Source organism: Melospiza melodia, chromosome 17 (genome assembly GCF_035770615.1).
Source record: "Melospiza melodia melodia isolate bMelMel2 chromosome 17, bMelMel2.pri, whole genome shotgun sequence".
NCBI classification, from domain to species: Eukaryota; Metazoa; Chordata; class Aves; order Passeriformes; family Passerellidae; genus Melospiza; species Melospiza melodia.
Window position 1 is genome coordinate 3,805,491 of NC_086210.1, and position 20,435 is coordinate 3,825,925.

The window sequence follows — 20,435 nt, forward strand, 5'->3', positions numbered from 1 at the left end:
GCCTCTCAGGATCACAGCGGCCCTTTGATTCCATGAGGCCCTGAAATGCAGCAATGGCCTCTTGGTTCCACAAAGCCCTGCTGCTTCACACTGGCCCCGTGGGACCATACAGTCCAACAGAGCCACAAAGATGTTGTTGGTTCCATGAGGCCCCACGGTGTCACCAATGTCTCCACAGAAAGGAAAGCACAGAGCCCCTGTGTTTGAGGGGCTGATGAACTGCAGTCACCAGAGGCCAAGGCCAGGCCTGTCTGTCTGTCCTGGCAAGTTTTTCCTGGAGCAATCCTTGGATATTTGAAGCTTTGAATGTTGAATCCCAATTTCAGCCCTTTTTGCCTGGAGGAGAAGGGCAGTTCTTTTTCATAGGAAGGAAAGCATGGAGCCCCTGTGTTTGGAAGGCAGATGAGAGCTGGCCCTAAGGAGGCCAAGGCCAGACAGACCGGTCTGTAATGGCAGCTTTTGTGTAGGAGCAATCTTTGGATATAGGACTTTTGGAGGTGGAATCCCAATTTTGGCCATGGGCACCTGGAGAAGAAGGATGGTTCTTTTCCATGGGAAGGAAAGGGCCAGTGTTTCAGGGCAGAACAGAGGTGACCACCAGAGGCCAAGGCCAGCTAGAGCAGTCTGTCCTGGCAGCTTTTGTCTGAGTGAAACCCTTGCATATAGGGAATTTTGGAGGAAAAGTACTCATTTTGGCCAGGGGTGCCTGTGCAGGAGGGAGGGCTCTTTTCCATAGGAAGGAAAGCACTGAGCCTTACAGTGTTTGAAGGCAGGTGAGAGACAGCTCTCAGGAAGTAAAGGTCAGGCAGACTTTTTGGTAATGGCAGCTTTATCTGGGAGCAATCCCTGGATGTTGAGAATTTTGAAGGGGAAATCCCATTTTGGCCATGGATGTTTGAATGAGATGGATAGTTCTTTTCTATCTGAAGGAAAGTCCAGAGCCCCAGTGTCTCAGGGGTCCAGGTGAAGAGACCCTCAACATACCAAGGGCAGTTGGACCAGTCAGGCCAAGCCAACCAGAGCTGTTACCCGTTCCCTTGGATCCATGGGGCCCTGCAGTGTCACAATGGTCCCTTGCTTCCACGAGGCCTTGCAGTGTCACTGGGGTCTCCTTGGTTCCATGGTGTCACAATGGACCCTTGGTTCCATGCGGACTCACAGTGTCAGAAGGGTGTCCTTGGTTCCATGAGGCCCTGCAGAGCCCCTTGATTCAGCAAGGCCTCCAAGTGTCATCATAGCCTCCAGGATTCCATGAGGCCCCACAATGTCACAATGGACCTTTGGTCCCATGGGGTCCCACACTGTTCCATGAATCCTTAGTTCCATGGGCCCTCTAGTGTCACAATGGACTCCTTGGTTCCATGATGCCACACAGTGTGACAACTGCCCCTTGGCCTGCCAACACTCCATAGTATCACAATGGTTCCTTGCTTCCATGAGGTCTTGTAGTGTCACAATGGCCCCTTGGTTCAATGATGCCTTCAGTGTCACAATGGTCTCCATGATTCCCTAAGGCCTTGCAGTGTCACAACAGGCCATTGGTTTCACTGAGCCCCACAGTGTCACTGTGGTCCCCTTGGCTCCACAAGGCTCTGGAGTGTCACAATGGCCCTTTGGTTTCACAAGGCCTCAAAGTGTAAAAATGGCCTCCATGATTTCATGAGGCCTTGCTGTGTCACAATGGACCTTTGGTTCCATGATGCCCCAGTGTGTCACAACGGCCTCCTTGGTTCTGTTGGACCCTTCATCCCATGGAGACCCATGGTGTTCACTGGAGTCCCCTTGATTCCATGAGGCCCTGCCATGCTATAATGGCCCCTTGGTTCCAGTGGGTCCCAAAGTGTCAGCACAGTCTCCATTGTTCCATGAGGCCCCACAATGTCACTGTCATCCCCTTGATTCCACAGGGCCCCACAGTGGAACAATGGACTCTTGGTTCCATGAGGCTCCTGAGTCATAATGGTCTCCTTGGATCCACAGTGTCACAGTGGCCCCTTGGCTCTGTGTGGCCACGCTGTGTCACCATGGCTCATGGTTCCATGAGGCCACACTGTTTAACAACAGACCCTTAGTTCCACAAGGCCTTGCTGTGTCACAATGGACTTCTAGTTCCATGAGCTCTCACACTGCCAGCAGCATTCTCCTTGGTTCTGCAGTGTCAGCATGGCCCATTTGTTCCATGAGGTTCCATAGTAGAATACGGTCACCTTGGTTCCGTGAGGTTCTGAAATGTCACAATGGACACATGGTTCCACCAGGCCTTGCTGTGTCAGAATGGACCCTTTTTTCCAAGAGGTTTCTCAGAGTCACAATGGTCTCCTTGGAGCCGCAGTATCACATTGGTTCAATGTGGCTCCAATGTGCCAGAATGGATTTTGGTTCCATGGAGTTCTGTTCTGCTGTGTCACCATGGACCCTTTGTTCCATGAGTTTGCACCGTGTCACAGCTGAGTCCTTGGTTCTGTGAGGCCTCGCCAACACCAAATCTCAAAAATATCAGAATAAGACTCATTAACACTAATTTGCATGTTGCCTCCGCTTGAGGTGTGATGACCTGATTCAGGAACAGCACGGCGACAATCCCCCTGCTGCTCGGGCCACACAGACACCAATGTGATGGATGGCAAATGGTGGTTATTAATGGGTACACAGGGTTATATAATGGCGGTTAACGGTCAACAAAACGGGGGGCTAAGGAACTTTAACAGTAAAGGGGAGGGGTTCTGTCTACCCATAACATTGCGAGATCTTCTGATCGGTCCCTAATCTCCCAGATTTGCCCCCCCCCTTTATGATTAATTAAAACCACAGAAAGTGTAAAGGTTATAAAAATACAAAGGCTATCAAACTGATACATGGCAAAACTGACAACTGGTAAAAAACAATACAAACTGGTAAAAAACAATACAACATGTCTGCAATTAACACGCTTCAAAGCAACTGTTGGTGATCAACAAATAAAATGTTAACTTTTTCTAACTGGTTTTTAACAAACAGTACTAACTTGTTTAAAATGCAAGGTCTAAAAATCAATGCGAGGAGTATCATAGCAACTGGGCCTAATAAGGAGGAAACAAGGGTGGTCAGCTATGGGGACTAGTCAAACTATGACTCAAACTATCTTTGCTGGGCTTTTCTCTCAGTCTTTCTCTGTGCTAGCCTTTCTTTCAGTTTGCCTATGGAGTCTCTTACGACTTCGGTATGGTCTGCGTAAAAACAACATTGTTCTTTCAAGGCAGCACACAGGCTTCTTTGTTGCATGAACAGGAGGTTCAGTTCTTGTCTGTTCTGCAGGATGGTCACAAGCTTTTTGCAGCTCTTGTTGTGTTGGTACTTTTGTAGAGGCTTTTCTTTGTTGATGTTTGGGATGTAGAATGCAACTGGAGGAGCATCATCTGGATGGAGGAGGAAGCTGAAGAAACAGTTTTTGAGATCAATGATCACAAGTGGCTAATCACTGAGAGTGAAGGAAGTCTTTGCTGAAGCAGTTCTATGTCCTCAATGACTTCATTGATCTTCTTGAGGTTGTGCAGCAGTCTCTATGAGCCTGAAGTTTTCTTCTGAATGATGAACACTGGAGAATTCTATGGACGTGGTCTCTAGAGGGAAAGTCTTGCTGATCAAACACTAGCATGACTTGTTCTGCTGCATGTGGTGGCAAAGCGGTAGCTTTGGCTACTGGGGTGCTCTCTGGAACAGTCAGTAGTGGTTGAAGAGCTTTGGCTAAGTCTGTCAGCTCTTCATTCTGATTTGCTGAAACAATCGAAGGATAAATGACAAGTCTAAGGATGCTGCTTCTGTCTTTACTAATTATTAAAATGTCTTGTCTTTTGGGCAAAGTTCTAGTGACACTTGTAGGTATCACTGCGTGGCTCTCATCTATGAAGCAACGTAAAGTCTACAATCTTCTGTGGGTGAAGAACAAGGGTTAGAATCTCTGTGCAGTCAACATCTGTGCTTCTTCTTTTTTTTTTTTTTTTGCTTGTGGAATGGTCTGCATTTTCTTGCTCATGCTTCTTGTCAGCATTCTCATGCACTTGATCAAGTTTCACATTATTTACTGAGTTCTACCTGGAATTTTGCACCTGCTAAAACACAAACAAATCCATGTCCCCACAGGGACTGGAGGATTATCTCAAAATCTTGGAGGTGAAGAATGGGTCCTGATGTGAAAATAAAACATTGATCTGTTCTGTTTCAGTCTCTATGCAATATTGCATAGGGAAATGTAAGATAACAACAATTAGCAATCAATCAGATAATACACATAACCAATAACACATCTGAAATCATACAATTATCAGTCACTACAACACTGAACTGTCATCTCAGAGTCTGCGACAGCTGATGAACCTTGAAACAACAGAGAACTGGAGAACTCATGTCCAGATTCATGTTTCTCCAAACTCCCTTTGAAATCAGGCTCAGCTATCATATATGGTCAAATTGCCAAGCCAAAAGGACTTGAATACTTTTTCTTGCAGAAAACATCTGGGCTGATTGTTAATCATTCCATTCAAGTAGAGCTAGAACTTGGCAAGAGTTCAAACTCTAATTGATGGACATTACTTAATATATTTTAAAACAAGACTCTTAAAAACAGCAATTATTAATAGGAAACCTTACAATTAAAGATCAATCAAACTATTAAAGAATTGAATCCCTCCGAAACTTCTGTCAGGAGAGAAATTCTTCAAACACAGCAAACCTCTTGAATTCTCAGCTGAGGTACTGTATAATAACTGAAGAAATAATAAATGAAGAAAAACACGAAACTGGCAATCTGGATTTAAAAGAAACCTAAAAAACATGAGTAGTTAAGAAACAAAAAGACAAGATTCTGAAGAGACACATGTCTTGTAGATGATCACACAAAGAGATAGTGAAACACATGAAAGCTGGCTGTTGGGGTTGGCTGCGTGCCCACTGCCACGGGACCGGAGCAGGGCTGGTACCTCGGGCACCCTCTGCACCTTGACCATGCCCCGTCTCTGCCTGTGCCATCACGGGAGTGCAGGCGCTTCTGCCCTGACCGCGCCTCCCGTGCACTCGTCTCGGCGCAGGCGCGGTCTTGGGAACGTCCTCTCTGCCTGTGACCAACGCCTGCGCTGTCCCAATCCCGATCTGGCTCCGTTCCCGCTTGGCGGTGTCCGTGCCGCGTCTGAGAACTGGGGAAAAACCCTCCCCTCTTTCCTGCCTGCGTGTGCGGTGTCCTGCAAACCCTCTCTGTTCCCGCCGACCACGTCCACGTCCCCCCACCCGGGGGTTCGCCACCCTGCGGCGCGGAAGGCGGAGGCTCCGCCCAGGCTCTCAGACTCTGAGTTAATGACGGTGCCTTGCGCCTCCGAGTTAAACGGTGGTGCCTCGCGCTTTCTCCAACAGCCCGTCCCAAAATGACTGCGCCTGGTCTTTTCCGTCAGCCGGCGCGCCTGGGCTTGGGAGCCGCAAAGAGCATCCCCACGGCTGTGAATCCCTGCACTCAGCAAAATCACAATCACCCACAGTCTGCGTAGCCGCCCCAGCACCCAGCCAGGGCACCACAGGCAAACAGTCCTGCGCGGCTTTCCACGTTTCTTGCTCCTGCCGTGTTTTCCGTAGAGCCCGCACGACTCTCCCCCATAATTTGAGATTCCGCCCCGAGCCTGAGGATATGGCCTCCTCGGCTAGGGCCTTGGTACACCTATACCACATTTCTGTGTGGAGAATATCCACCGGCTGCCCAATAACCCCAATCCGCAATAGCCTTGATACTACGAGGGCAAAATCCCCTGGCTTGCAGTCAATACCCCACTGCCTGTGAACATGAAAAATGACCTTCGCAAGGGTCTCCATTCCTCTCGCTGGTCCGGGAGTATCCTCCCCGCTGAGCTGGGCCAGCTGCTGCGGCCGTTGTTCACCCGACCAGGCGATCCCTGACCCCCGGGCAACGTCCCAGGTTTTGGCACCACTTTGTTGCCTCCGCTGGAGGTGTGATGACCTGATTCGGGAATGGCACAGTGACAATGCCCCTGCCACTCAGGCCACGTACTCGCAGACACCAATGTGGTGGACGGCAAATGGCATTTATTAACGGTTACACAGGGTTATATATAAGGGGGGTTAACGGCCAACAAAATGGGGGGCTAAGTAACTTTAACAGTAAAGGGGAGGGGTTCTGTCTACCCGTAACATCACGAGATCTTCCGATCGGTCCCTAATCTCCCACATTTGCAGTTTAAGAGGGCATCATTTATTCAGGCCTGAGGTCTAGCAAGGGATAACTCCTCACATTATGTGAACATGTAATTCTCCCAATGTCACTAAATGTGTATTAGAATTTATCCATTACCGTAAAACCCACCCCAAGTTCCCAGATTTAGTCCTTTTTTCTATCACTGCATTCTTGAGCCAGATGTCTTGTTGTCTTCCAACCATTCCTGCTGGGAAGGCAGCCCCTGCATGCCTTGTTCCTGTGCTAAAAGCTCACAGGCACAGTAAAAATGAATTAACCCTTTTGATAATGAGCCAAAGGCTTTGTGTGGGCAGGCAGAGGGAGGCAGGAGGCAGAGCTGTCAGCAAAGGAAGGGCCCAGCCAGGTGGGGCAGCCGGGGGATGCCGACAGCCTGCAGGGACAGAGGCACAGGGCAGGGACTCCGTGGGACAGCCTGGGCTGCACAGGGCACAGGGATGGGCAGCAGCTGCAAGACAGCCCTGCCAGAGCCAACTTGGGCAGCACTTTGGCCATGGCTGCTGGCCCTGGGGCCAGGAGGGGACAAGTGACCCTTGCAGGCCTGGGGCCTCATTGTCTCCTTGTCCCTGCTCAGCAGCCTGGCAGATGCCGCCCCATGCCCCTGCCCCTGGCATTGCACATCCCCGCATGCCAGTGCCCATCCCGGGAAGAGCCCTGAGCAAGGAGGGAGGGACAGGATCTGCCTGGCCAGGGGCTGGGGCTCAGGCCTTGGCCCTTTGCATTCCTCAAACACATCCAGCTTTGCTCAGCACCAGAGACACCTTTCCCTTGCTTGTCCCCACGTGTCATCACTGCCTCCAATGTTCTGCTCTGCCTGGAGAACTTCCTCAGTTGTGTCCCTCAGTGGGACCCATTAAAACTTGTAGAAACTTTGGAGTTTAAATTTAATTTTTAGTTCCTGAGAAGTTCTTTGAACACTCTCTGGGACTGAGTCTTATGTAAACAGCAGCAAAGCCCTGAGAGGGTCATTAAAGTCCTTGTGCTGTGTCTGTGCTGCTGAGCTGGGCTGGGCTTCTGCCACAGGAGCTCTTGGAAACCAAGAAGAACACAAAAAGTCATTTCTCCTGATGAGCAGCTTTTCTCTCAGTCCAGCAGGGCTGAGGGCACTGCTTGCAGGTACCTGAGAGCAGTGAAGCAGAGAGAGACTTAAAGGAACTGGAAGGACAATTTTAAGCTCATTCATGGAGAAATCTTCCCAGTTTTTGACACAGTCAGTTTCTGGCTGCAGGGATCTCCTAAAGCTGGAGATGGCAGGACTGATGTGACTGTAAGGATGGCTCTGCTGCCCTTTCTGCTTTGGGGGAGGATGTGCTGCAGAGTGGGGTTGCCCTGGGCACCGTCAGAGGGACAGGCCAGGACGGCTCCTGCTGCCAGGGACGGCTGCATGGGGTGAAGCTGGGGCTGCAGTCAGGGCTGCCCAGGGCTTTCCTGCAGAGCAGCTCCTGCAGCCCTCAGGACTCTTGGCCAGCCCAGGGCATGTGCCACCTGCCAGGGGCAGCTCTCAGCCTGCCTGGCAGCTCCCCATGGACGCTGCAGGTGAGCGGTGGGTGCACGGAGTGACTCCTGCCAGGGCAGGTCCTGCTGCTGTGAAGAGGGTGCTGTGTGGGCCAGGGCTGCTCAGAGCTCCAGCTCATGCCCAGCTCATTCCTGAGGGGACTTTTCATGGGGTCATTCAGGGCAGGGGTTTTCTGCTTGGGTCTCTGCTTTCCTGAATCTGTGCTCCCACTTTTCCCTGCTCAGCTTGGTGGCAATGGAAACTCAGCTGTGCAGGCCAGAGCAGGAGCTGAGGCTGTTCAGCCATCACACTGAGTTTTCCTGGGAACCTCAGCAAGAGCCTACACCTGCCCAGCCTCCAGATCCATGCAGCATCACCTTTCCCTGGTGCGCAGGCTGGGGGAGCTGTTCTTTAATCCCTGCAGGGCCGAGCAGCTGCAGGGCAGGGCTGGCCCAGGGGCTGGGCTGGGCTTTGGCAGCTCTGGCAGGGAAGGAGCCCGGGGCCACAGGAGCAGCTGGGGCTGGGGCAGCTCCAGCAGCAGAGCCATGGGCAGGGAGGGAGGGAGGGAGGCAGTGCTGAGGGCAGCCCTGCTGCAGGGCAGATGTGGCACCTGCTGGGCCTGCCCTGCAGGGCAGACACTACCCTGAGCAGCACAGCTCTTGTGTCCCCTCGCAGCCAGCACAGCCCTCAGCCCGGGGGCTCAGGGCCCTCAGTCCCTCCTGGGCTGGCAGAGCAGCCCCAGAGATGAAGGGCATCTCTGCGGCCATGTGCCCATTCCCTGCTGACCAGGGCCTGAGGGCCACTGTCCTGCCCTGCTGCTGCCTGGCAGGGGTTGGGCAGGGCTGGGCAGGGAAAGGCTTTTCCTCAGGCCCAGCTCTCTCTCTCTCCTTGCCTTGCCCAGGTGCTGCTGGCATTGCTGAGGGGCTCTCTGCAATGGCAGTTCCAGCTGCAGGGCCAGGCCCAGCCCTTGGGCTCCTCCTGTGCAGGCTGAGCACAGCAATGGGGTGTCCCAGCTCCCTGTGCCCGGGGAGCTCTGGGCAGGGCAGCCTGGGACCCTGGCAATGAGCCCACTCTCCTCAAGCACTGCCATGGACAGGACCCTTGGTGTGTCCTCAGGATGCCATCCAAGCTGTCAGCTGCCTCCAGGGTACACTGGGGGACAGGAGTGTCCTTGGCCAGAGTGGGGCTGGGACTCTGAGAAAGGCTAAACCAGTTTGCTTTGCTGTGGGTCCCTCTGCTCTCAGTTGTGTCAGGCTGATTTCCAGGGGAACACAGGGACTGCCCTGGATTGCAGAAAAGGGCAGCTGGGGACCGACGGAGTGACAGAGCAGCTCCCCTAGCCCTTCACTGAGTTCCAGCCACTGCTCTTGCCTTGCACAGCTGTCTCTGCTCTCCCTGGGTGAAGCAGGAAACCCTCTCAAACTGCCTTTGGCCATCACCCTCCCTTAGTCCTGGGACAGAAGATGCTGCTGAGCTCCTCAGCCTCAGGAGCTGTTTGAGCTGATGGAATCTAACCCCAGGACTTGCCCCTGTCCCCATTCCATGACCCCACTGCTTCAGAGCAGAGCTGACCCCTTGGTGTCCATGGGCAGAGCCCCTGCTCATCACAGCAATGGGGCCAGATCCCAGCAAAATTCCAGGCACGGGGCTGAAGGAAGAGCTCTGAGAAAAGGAAAACTGGGGGGCACAGAGCAACAGGGGCAGGGCTGGGAGAAAGGGCTTGCACAGAGCTCAGCAAAGTCTACCCTGACTTGTCACTGTCTCCCCTTTGAACATCTCCCCATGACCCACTGTCTCCCAGCCGGTATCGGCATTAATTGTTGCAATAAAGGTGGCGTATTGAGATGGCCCCAGATTCGCCAGGCTCCACAACATTTGCCCTGTGCACCTGACCTTGTTGGGGTCATTATCATGCTGTCCATCCCTCCCAAAGAGTACCTCCAATACTGTTACTTCTCTCAGCTGTTGGATCCCATCCTCTAGTCTTCCAGCACATTCTATGGTGCTGCTCCTGCATTCTCTCCCTGTGAACAAACCTCTCTCTGACACTTATTAAAAGCCCTGGCGCCCTTACAAAAATCTGATTGATACCTGAGTCCTGGGTCAAGCGTCCCAAATTCCTTGCCTCACCACCATCCAGCTGGACACCTGTACCCATAAGATCCCAGACCCAGAGTAACCAGGTTGTATAAGCCTCACGTCCCTGTGCGTACAATGTCTGTGTGCAGATTACAGAGTCTTTTGTACATCAGGGACTCAGTGATGATCTCAACCATTGGCTCCCCTGTGAGTTGTGAGGGCCCTCCATTCTTATCCTTGTCTGGGTGCTCTGATTTCATCTTAGACCTCCTCGTTTCCACAGAGCAACTGCTGCTGGCTGTGCCTGCCTCTGCAGTTCAGCTGGAACTTGGACAGTTGTAACATCTGTGGGTTCCGCTGCTGCACCATCAGACTCTCCCTCTTTGAGGCAGGGGGAGGTTTCCTCACCAGCTGGGGAAGTGTATTCCTTCAGCATCTGGCCCATCTCACACATCTCCTTCATCAGACCCCCCACCCAATCTGGGTGGATCATTTCTGAGGTGGGCTGTGGGGCGTGGTCAGGCTCTGGGGTGTTGAGGATTTTTTGTAGGTTGAGGAGTTCTTGCTAGACAATGGCCATATTCGGCCGATGCACAATCCAGCCTGCTTGTACTAATGGACAATGAACACATTCACAAACAATGGATAATGGACATATTCAGAAATGGGGTCAGTATATCCTTGAGAAAGATACAAGAAGAAGAGTCATCAGGACTCAGCAAGTTTGTCAGCAAGCTTGGGAGAGTGAGAAAAAAGAGAAAGCAATGGGTGGGCCAGACATCCACAGCAAGATGCACGAAAAATTAGATGATCCAATAAGCATTTTAATTTAGATGTGTTAACAGCTAGGATTAACCAATCATGTATTAGCTAGAGAAGCGTGGGCAGTAGAAACTTATTATAAATCTGGTCTTTTTAGGGATAATAAATTTGGCTTCACTTGATCATATTGGTCATGGTGTGATGTCCCTGAACATCCGCACCTCGCAACTGGGCTCCTGGAAGTCTTCATCTATGTCACATTCCGTGGGTTTTTATTTACTCCTTATTTGTCCATCCTGTAGAAAAGGATTGGTGTCAGTGGGAAACTGACATTGCTTGTTTGAAGGGGAGCCCACCCATCCTGCCTGAGGATGATGAACTCCTCTGTTTTAAAGTCTCTTTTTGAGGGTCTCTTCTTGGGTCTTCTACAGGTTGGTTTTTTGTTTCCTCTCCTCCAGGCTGTCCTGGCCTGTGCTGGGAAAAGCCCACTGCAGGGACATCTGTGCACCCTGGGATCCCAGGGTCCTGGGCATCTGCATGGGGATGGGCAACATAACAAAGGACTGTCTGGAGGCCTTTGGAAATGGGAATTTATGGACAGGTGGGACTGCTCAATCTGACTGCACCAGGCCCTCACCTCTGGATCTCCTTCCTGCTTGGCAGGGTTCCGTTTCCAGGGAGTGTGGGCAAGGACTGGCACTCACCTGCACAGAAAGGCTTCTGCCTTTTGTCCCTGTAGCTAAACCCAGGGTGAGATTCCTCCTTTAGTGCTCAAAGAAAGGAAAGGAAATCCCAGAAGGGATGTGCTCTGTCTTTGAAATCATTACCAATTGTGAGGAACACCCCTGCTAAAGTAGGATGTGTCCCTGATCAAAGAAGGTCACCCTTCTGACCAAACTGATCCCAGCCCAAAGGCCAGGCCTTCTGCTGGGCTCCGGAAGGGGTTCTGCAGGCAATGTGCTCAGGGGAGAGACCTCCACTGCCCTCACTTCTCTCAGGGATAACACATCCCATCCCATCCCAAGGGTTCCCAAGATGGCCACAGACAAGAGCAATGGGATCCAGCACACTTAACGACTGTGTCGAATATCAGGTTTAGGACTTTCCCAACCAGACAGTCATGAACCACATATCCTGAACTTGAAGTAGATATGAAAATAAAATAAAAAAGAAAACCAGGACATTTAACAAGGACCTTTCCCCAAGGAAATCCAGGACTGCACTGAGCAGGTTCTGGGGCAGAACACATCCCACAGATGGCCCAGGAGCCCCATGCAGTGCTGGGGAGTTCCTGACCCTTGGGCCCACTGAGGCTCTCCTGGGCCAGGGAGCTGCCTCAGCTGCCACAGCACTCGGGCACCACACAGGTGCCTCAGTCCCACCAGAGCACAGCCACCCACGAGAGGGTGAGACCCTTCTGCCACACACCAGGAGTGGAGAGGAACCTCCCAGGCCCCTTCACTGTCCCTTGGCACATTCATTTCAGCCTGACCCTCAAAGCCCTGCTCAGCAACATCCCCCACTAGAGTAGGATGTGTCCCTGGTCAAAGGAGGTCACCCCTCTGACCAAACTGATCCCAGCCCAAAGGCCAGGCCTTCAGCTGGGCTTTGGAAGGGGTTCTGCAGGCAATGTTTTCAGGGGAGAGATCTCCATTGGCCTCACTTCTCTAAGGGATAACACATCCCATCCCATCCCAAGGGTTCCCAGGATTATTATTGCAACAGTACATCATCAGTAGGGTAAAACTAACCTGTCTCATGACAGTCCAAACCAAGCTCAGATTCCCTATTAGTGGGTGAACAATCCAACGCTTGGTGAATTCTGCTTCACAATGATAGGAAGAGCCGACATCGAAGGATCAAAAAGCGATGTCACTATGAACGCTTGGCCGCCACAAGCCAGTTATCCCTGTGGTAACTTTTCTGAAGCCTCCTGCTTAAAACCCAAAAAAGCCAGAAGGATTGTGAGGCCCCGCTTTCATGGTCTGTATTCGTACTGAAAATCAAGATCAAGCGAGCTTTTGCCCTTCTGCTCCATGGGAGGTTTCCGTCCTCCCTGAGCTCGCCTTAGGACACCTGTGTTACGCTTTGACAGGTGTACCGGCCCAGTCAAACTCCCCACCTGCCGCTGTCCCCGGAGCGGGTTGCGGCCAGCGCGCGCCAGCCGCTTGGCGCCAGAAGCCAGAGCCCCCCTCGGGGTTCGCCCCCCGCCGCCTCACCGGGTAAGTGAAAAAACGATCAGAGTAGTGGTATTTCACTGATGGCCGGGACGCCGGCGGGCGGGTCGCCCTGCACCGCCGAGCGCGTGCCCGGCTTCCCACTTATTCTACACCTCTCATGTCTCTTCACAGCGCTAGACTAGAGTCAAACTCAACAGGGTCTTCTTTCCCTGCTGATTCCGCCAAACCCGTTCCCTTGGCTGTGGTTTCGCTGGATAGTAGGTAGGGACAGTGGGAATCTTGTTCATCCATTCATGCACGTCACTAATTAGATGACGAGGCATTTGGCTATTTAATAAACACATACAAATTGTATATGTTCCTTTTCCGGGTTAAGTAAGGTGGCCCGTCCACCTGAATGACCAAATTGGAATTTATAGCCCAAAATGGGCTAGATGCGGTTATGACGGATGAACCCCTCCCAAACAAATACCGATTCCACTGTCCAGCGAACCTGTCGAGGGGAGAGGCCTAGTTTATTTACCAGGATTTACACAGATACAATTGATCTAGCTTGGCTAATGAATATATTTACAATGTCAACGGAGGTGGATGATAGGGCCCATGCGGTTCTCTCTAGCCTTGTTTTAGAGAGACCAAGGGCGGTCAGCAACTCATTATTATTGCCAAACCATTTGGTACGGGCTCCCATGGGGAAGCCAACATATTCAATGTCATCAGCATTGGTAAGTTGCTGAATTTCTGTATGAAGGCGCTGATATTTTTTGGCCTTCTCCAAGGCGGCCTCAGTCAATGAGACATCAGAGTGCTCAGACCTCACAGTCACATTGACCACAACTGCCTTAGAACCTTTGACAAAGATTAAATCCAGTTTAAATACTTAATTTACATAATCCCTTAGGTGTGGCTCCTCAAAAACTGTCCAACACTCCCTCTTAGCCTCCTCGCTAAGGGTTTCACAGATGGCATTGTGTCTCTTAATCCTGGTATCTTGAGTGATGGCACAGTTTCTGACAATGTGGGCTGTGGTCTCAAATCTAGCTCCACAATGTCCACATGATTGAGCAACATACTCTTGTTTACCCCTAGCCAGGAATTCTCTTGTTGGGTAGACATTCACTCTGAGTTGTAGGGCCGTGATTAGTTTACAGTGAGGTATGCCCTTAAACTGCCCTATCCAGGCATTACTGATCTCATCATTCTCGAAATGCTCAATCCCATGGCCCTGGGCAACCAGATGGGTCCATTTATGAAATTCTCGTTTCCTCCAGTTACAAGGTGTTGGGTAACGAATCTTAGGGATGGGTGCTTCCCATTCCAGCCAGGCTCCATCGTTGCCCCCCAACTCTACCAATGGTAAAGGCTCCCAAATCGATGGGATGGACTCTTGTGTCCTCCCCGCTTTCAACCACAATTTTCCAAATAACCGTTCCAGATGTACTTCCTTTAGACAGTTCACAAGAGTCTCATCCGAAGACTGGGCTAATCTATGGAGTCTTCACACCTGAATACTTGGAATGAGCAACGCCAACTTGATGAGGTCTAAACCGCCATCTTTAAAACTCGAATACAAGATCGCATCACATGTACTGGGGGGAAGATGAAGCCATTCCTTAACCGTGTTATGAATTAATTGGTCAAGGGATTCAAGCAGGCCCACCTTAACTTCGGTATGGTCAGCCAGATATATCAGTCTCGGGATGGTATAGGTCCTGAGTATATCGACTTTCTGAAGAGGTTTTAAAGGCGAACGACCAATCTGATGAAGCCAATCCATGAGCTTCTCTGATAGTCTAGGATCTGGAAAGCCAGTCCAGGGGTCAACCCATGTGCTGACGTACCTTTCTGAGCTCCCTGGGTCGATCATGTTAAGGGGGATCCATTAATCACCCACGTGGGACAATCATTGATAGTATATGAGTCCCTTGTAAGCTTGATGTAAAAGCCATGACATTTTCCCCGCTGTGTACTGAGGCCAGTTAGACTGCAAAAGGCCTCCAAAATTTTGATGTTATGACACATGCCTTCCCAAGAGTCACTCAGCAGCACCAAGTCATCAGCAAATGCCATGGCTGTAAATTTCCAGCCCCCATGATGGAAAACCTCACCTTCATTCTCGAGTTTATATAGAAGGGGGTCCATCACTAAAACTGAGCAGCAAAGGTGACATGGGGTCGCCTTGCTTGACACCTGAGCAAATGTATATGGGGTCTGTCCTTTCTCTTCCCATGGAAATGCACATCTTAACATCCCGATACATTTCCCTCACCAACTCTATCATGTGTGGATCCACCCCTCTCTGGACCAGACCCTCAAATGCTGATGACAGACGGTGTCAAATGCCTTAGCAATGTCCACGAACACAACCCCCAGATGTTTATGCTCTCACTTAGCTGTTCCACCACAAGCCATAACAACTTGAGGTTTTCAGCACAACTTGATGCGCAACTAAAACCCCGTTGCCGGGGGTTGATGGGACATGCTTTGGACAGCCTCGCAGTAGCAATCCTGGAAAACAGCCTAATCACCACTGAACCAATAGTGATAGGCCTCCAGTTATTGATATCACCAAGCTTCTCTGCATCCAAAGACTTGTGTATCAAGACTGTCTTGCAGTCCCGCAGCGCATCTGGAACAGTACCAGTGATAAGCCAGAGGTTGAACATCTCAGTCAACTGGGAAAACTTTGGGCCTTTTGCAATAATCTGACCCAAAGTGATCCCATCTGGCCCGGGAGCAGAGGTTTTGCACATCTCTCGCATGTTCTTATCAATCTCTTTTCCAGTAATTAAGGCCTCGAATGTGGCGTTATCCGCCTCCTTATATGGAGGGAAAAACTTGTCCACCAATTGTACCAGAAGAGCCTCTTCCTCCTTAGTCCATACCCATTTGTGGGCCCCTCAGGGCGATGACTCTTTGGGATGAGAAGCAACAATCCGCTCCACATTTCGCACAAGAGGATGTCTTATTCTCTTGTGCAGACCCAGGCCAGTCTTAGTAGCGAACCCACGTTGGCACACGTCACAGACCCATTCCCCAGTGGGAGCCATACACACCACCCCCTTGCAGCGCGGGATGTGATTGGAGATACTGTGGTATTTTATATTTTGTTTACCACATTTTGAACACCTGAAAATGATCTTTCTCTGCCCGTGCGTCCTTTTGAGATGGTCAATCAGCCCCAACATCCTAGTAAACCAGGTCTCACAACAAGGACAAGATGGTTGTTTGTCAGGCATGGACACGACAGGTGTTCTTGGCGTTGTACCACCACCTTCAGACCCGTGAGGAGCCTTGGGTGTTTTGGGCTCTTCACTAGCTCCCATCACGCTCTCAGCCTCAGGTGTTTTGGGCTCTTCAGTACCTCCCACTGCACTCTCAGCCTCATCCTGGGCCATCCCCATAGGGGAGATCTCATAGGGCTCAGGGAGTTGCCCCAAACCCTACCAAACATCCACATGATGTACACCATCTTCTTTAACAATTCTGGAGTTAAAAAACTCCAAACTTACAAGATCGAATCCCTCTTCCCTGGGCACACAGGGCATAGATGGTAATTTGACATCAATGACCCTTAGATCTAATGGGTCAGTCTGAGTGGTAGTCAAGATATAACGCAAAGCCATTTTGTCCGTCTGGTAAGCAATAAAGTGACAAGTCCAAGTGAGAGTAGAAGCATATAGTAGCTGACCCTCTCTCAAACTACCAACTGTGTCAACAACAGCCCATGGACAAGGCTCTGTGCAACAGCGAACTAACTGTGCCAACCTTTTTGTTTCAGCAATTCGTGAAACTATCATTGGGTGGTGAGTCCAACGACAGGGAGGGCTGATATGCGCCCTCTCTCACACTGGGGCAGAAGTCGACTCAGTTACCACGAGGGTATCCGGCAGGACCACGAGGAGGTGTGACTTCCGCGACTATGCCCAGTTAGTAAATATAGTTACTCCCGCTGTTTACCTGTGCTTCATTGAATTTCTTCACTTTGACATTCAGAGCATTGGGCAGAAATTACATTGCGTCAACACCCGCCTCAGGCCTTCACAATGCTTTGTTTTAATTAAGCAGTCGGATTCCCCTGGGCCGCACCAGTTCTAAGCCGGCTGCTAGGCACTGACTGAGGCGGGGCGCTGGCCCGGAGACCCTCCCCCGGGGACCCTCCCCCGCACGAACCGCTCAGCCTACGCTGGCTGCGGCTGCGCGCGCACTGGCCGCACACCGCGGGAACCCCACCGGCGGGAACCGCTGGGAGAGCGGTGCGCAACAATGATGGCCGCCACTGGGGCGCCGGCTGTGGCAAGGCGGAGGGTGGGCGGAGGGGGGGAGCAGGCGGCGCCCGCCACAGCCGGGGCGATCCACAGGAAGGGCCCGGCATGTGTCCAGAGTCGCCACTGCGCGGTGCACACCCCGGTGCCCGGGCAGGCCACGCGGAGCGCACTCACCCACGAGCAGCACCTCGTCCAGCTGCGGCACGCGCCCAGCCACGCTTCGCGACCCAGCCCGACCGACCCAGCCCTTAGAGGCAATCCTTATCCCCAAGTTACGGATCCAGCTTGCCAACTTCCCTTACCTACATTGTTCCAACATGCCAGAGGCTGTTCACCTTGGAGACCTGCTGCGGATATGGGTACGGCCCGGCGCGAGACTTACACCCTCTCCCCCGGATTTTCATGGGCCAGCGAGAGCTCACCGGATGCTTCTGGAACCGCAATGCTTTCCAAGGTGAGGGCCCCTCGCTCGGGATGAATCCATTCCAAGGCACCCAGCCCTTCACAAAGAAAAGAAAACTCTCCCTGAGGCTCCCACCAGCTTCTCTGGGATCGGTTGCATCACCGCACTGGGTGCCTCACGGCGCCCGTCTCCGCCACTCCGGATTCAGGGATCTGAACCCGACTCCCTTTCGATCGGCTGAGGGCAACAAAGGCCATCACCTGCCCTTTCGGAACGGCGCTCGCCTATCGCTTAGGACCGACTTACCCATGTTCAACTGCTGCTCACATGGAACCCTGCTCCACTTTGGCCTTCAAAGCTCTCGTTTGAATATTTGCTACTACCACCAAGATCTGCACCTGCAGCAGCTCCACCTGGGCCCACGCCCCTGGCTTCGAGGCGCACCGCAGTGGCTCTCCTACTTGTTGCAGCCTAGCCCCTGCGGGCATCGTACTGCTGGCGACGGCCGAGTATGGGCCCGACGCTCCAGCGCCATCCATTTTCAGGGCCAGTTGATTCGGCAGGTGAGTTGTTACACACTCCTTAGCAGATTCCGACTTCCATGGCCACCGTCCTGCTGTCTAGATCAACCAACACCATTTTTGGGCTCTGATGACTGTCAGCATCGGGCGCCTTAACCTGGCGTTCGGTTCATCCCGCAGCGCCAGTTCTGCTTACCAAAAGTGGCCCACTGAGCATTCGCATTCCATGGCGCAGCTCCACGCCAGCGAGCCGGCCCCCTTACCCATTGAAAGTTTGAGAATAGGTTGAGATCGTTTTGGCCCCAAGACCTCTAATCATTCACTTTACTGGGTAAAACTGCCCATTGCCGAGTGCCAGCTATCCTGAGGGAAACTTCGGAGGGAACCAGCTACTAGATGGCTTGATTAGTCTTTCGCCCCTAGACCCGGGTCGGACGACCGATTTGCATGTCAGGACTGCTACAGACCTCAACCAGAGTTTCCTCTGGCTTTGCCCTGCCCAGGCATAGTTCACCATCTTTCGGGTCCTAGCACGGACGCTCACGCTCCACCTCCCCGGCCCCACGAGGGGGCGGCAGGCAAGACGGGCCGGTGGTACACCCGGGGCTGCCAGGCGCGACACGCACCCGGGATCCCACCTCAGCCGGCGCGCGCCGGCCCTCACCTTCATTGCGCCACGGGCTTTCGACAACGGCCCCTGACTCGCGCACGTGCTAGACTCCTTGGTCCGTGTTTCAAGACGGGTTGGCTGGGTAGCCGACATTGCTGCGGACTCCGGGCGCCCCAGCGCGGCCCGTGAGCCTGGCCCAGCGGCGCTGCGCGGTCAGGGCGCACTGAGGACAGTCTGTCCCGGTTGACAGTGGTGCCAGGGACTGGCAGGCCCAGCCCCCACACCCCTGCGCGAAACGCCGCGCTGTGATGATGCCGCCCCCCCCCACCCTTGTGAGAGGCAGGGAAACGATGCCCCCCACCACAGCACCGCCGATGTGGGGGGAGGAGGGCGCGGCAGCAGTCCTTTCCCTCGGCCCCGGGATTTGGCGAGACCTGATGCCCGAGGGCTGTAACACCTGCTGCTGCTCATGCGGCACTGGAACACCTGCCCGTCGGAGGCCTTCCCAGCCAACCTGGAGCCGGACGTGGCGCACCATTGCAGAGGAAATGTGCCCGGCCAGGGCCAGCTGCCGGCTGGGCAGCAGTGCCCGCACCAGCCTGCATCCCCCAGCCCGCCCCCGCAGACGGGGTTCGCCCAGGGGACAGAAGGGAGGCAGAGGTGAGGTTCCGCTGAACCCATGCCGACCGCAACTCGCCCGGTTGAATCCTCTGGGCGGACTGCATGGGCCCCACCCGTTTACCTCTTAACGGTTTCACGCCGTCTTGAACTCTCTCTTCAAAGTTCTTTTCAACTTTCCCTTACGGTACTTGTTGGCTATTGGTCTCATGCCAGTATTTAGCCTTAGATGGAGTTTACCACCCGCTTTGGGCTGCACTCCGAAGCAACCCAACTCCGAGAAGCCCCGGGCCTGGCGTGCCGGGGGCCGCTACTGGCCTCACACCATCCGCAGACTGCGGCCTCAATCACAAGGACTTGGGTCCCCCGAGAGCGCCGCCAGGGATTGGGGCTTCTGTACGCCACATGTTCCGCACCCCACTGTGGGGCAGGGATTCGGCGCTGGGCTTTTCCGCTTCATTCACCATTACTGAGGGAATCCTCGTTAGTTTCTTTTCCGTGGCTGACTAATATGCTTAAATTCAGCGGGTTGCCACGTCTGATCTGAGGTTGCAAGGCCAAAGCTTGGCCACACCTCCTGGCCCATACAGCTCCTAAAGAAGCAGAATGCCAACAGGCCAACAGCCAGCCAGCTTCTCCCACCTACTACCCTCACCTTCCTCCCCCACTGGCACCCACGTGCCAGGGGAAAACAAAGCCAGAGGGAGAGAAGCGGAGACAGAGTGTCCCATCCCGGAGATGAGAACCGAAAAGGGAGTGTGGCAGAGACAGCCCTGATGGGGGACCAGCCGAGTGGCGGCACGTGATGGCCTTGGTGGAGAGAGAGAGAAAAGCCATGGTGCTATTTGCGCCCTGAGACCATAACAGAAGAGGAGGAGGGCAGGTGAAGGGAGGAGGGGGTCGGAACATCTGTCCCCAGCGCTCTCGCCTCATGCGCACGCGCAGTGGCACAGTACCCCTGCAGTACCCACCTGCAGACAGCCGCCCGCGCGGAGGGGAGGCTGGGGGTGAGGCCTGCGCCTCATCTCCCTCTTGCCCTCTCCCTTCTCTCGGCCCATGGCGGTGCTTTCAACACTGTCTCTTACTCTCCTCAGCTGCCACCACCACCGTACCGCGGTACGGGCCCTGCAAGGACAAACTCTGCCCCAGTGGCTCACTCCAGGAGTGGGGAACTACGGAGCAGTCCCTGAGTTTGCATATAGGGGGATGAAAGCCCTGCGCGGCAACAGTGACGATGACGGCCATGACGATTATGACGCCTGCTGGGTCA

The 20,435-nt window shown here is 53.1% G+C and overlaps 1 pseudogene; it reads right to left on the reverse strand.

Annotated features, from left to right (window-relative positions):
* Positions 1 to 12,286: 12,286 nt before the first annotated feature.
* Positions 12,287 to 19,717, reverse strand: LOC134426196 (28S ribosomal RNA; annotated as a pseudogene).
* Between the last annotated feature and the right edge of the window lie 718 nt (positions 19,718 to 20,435).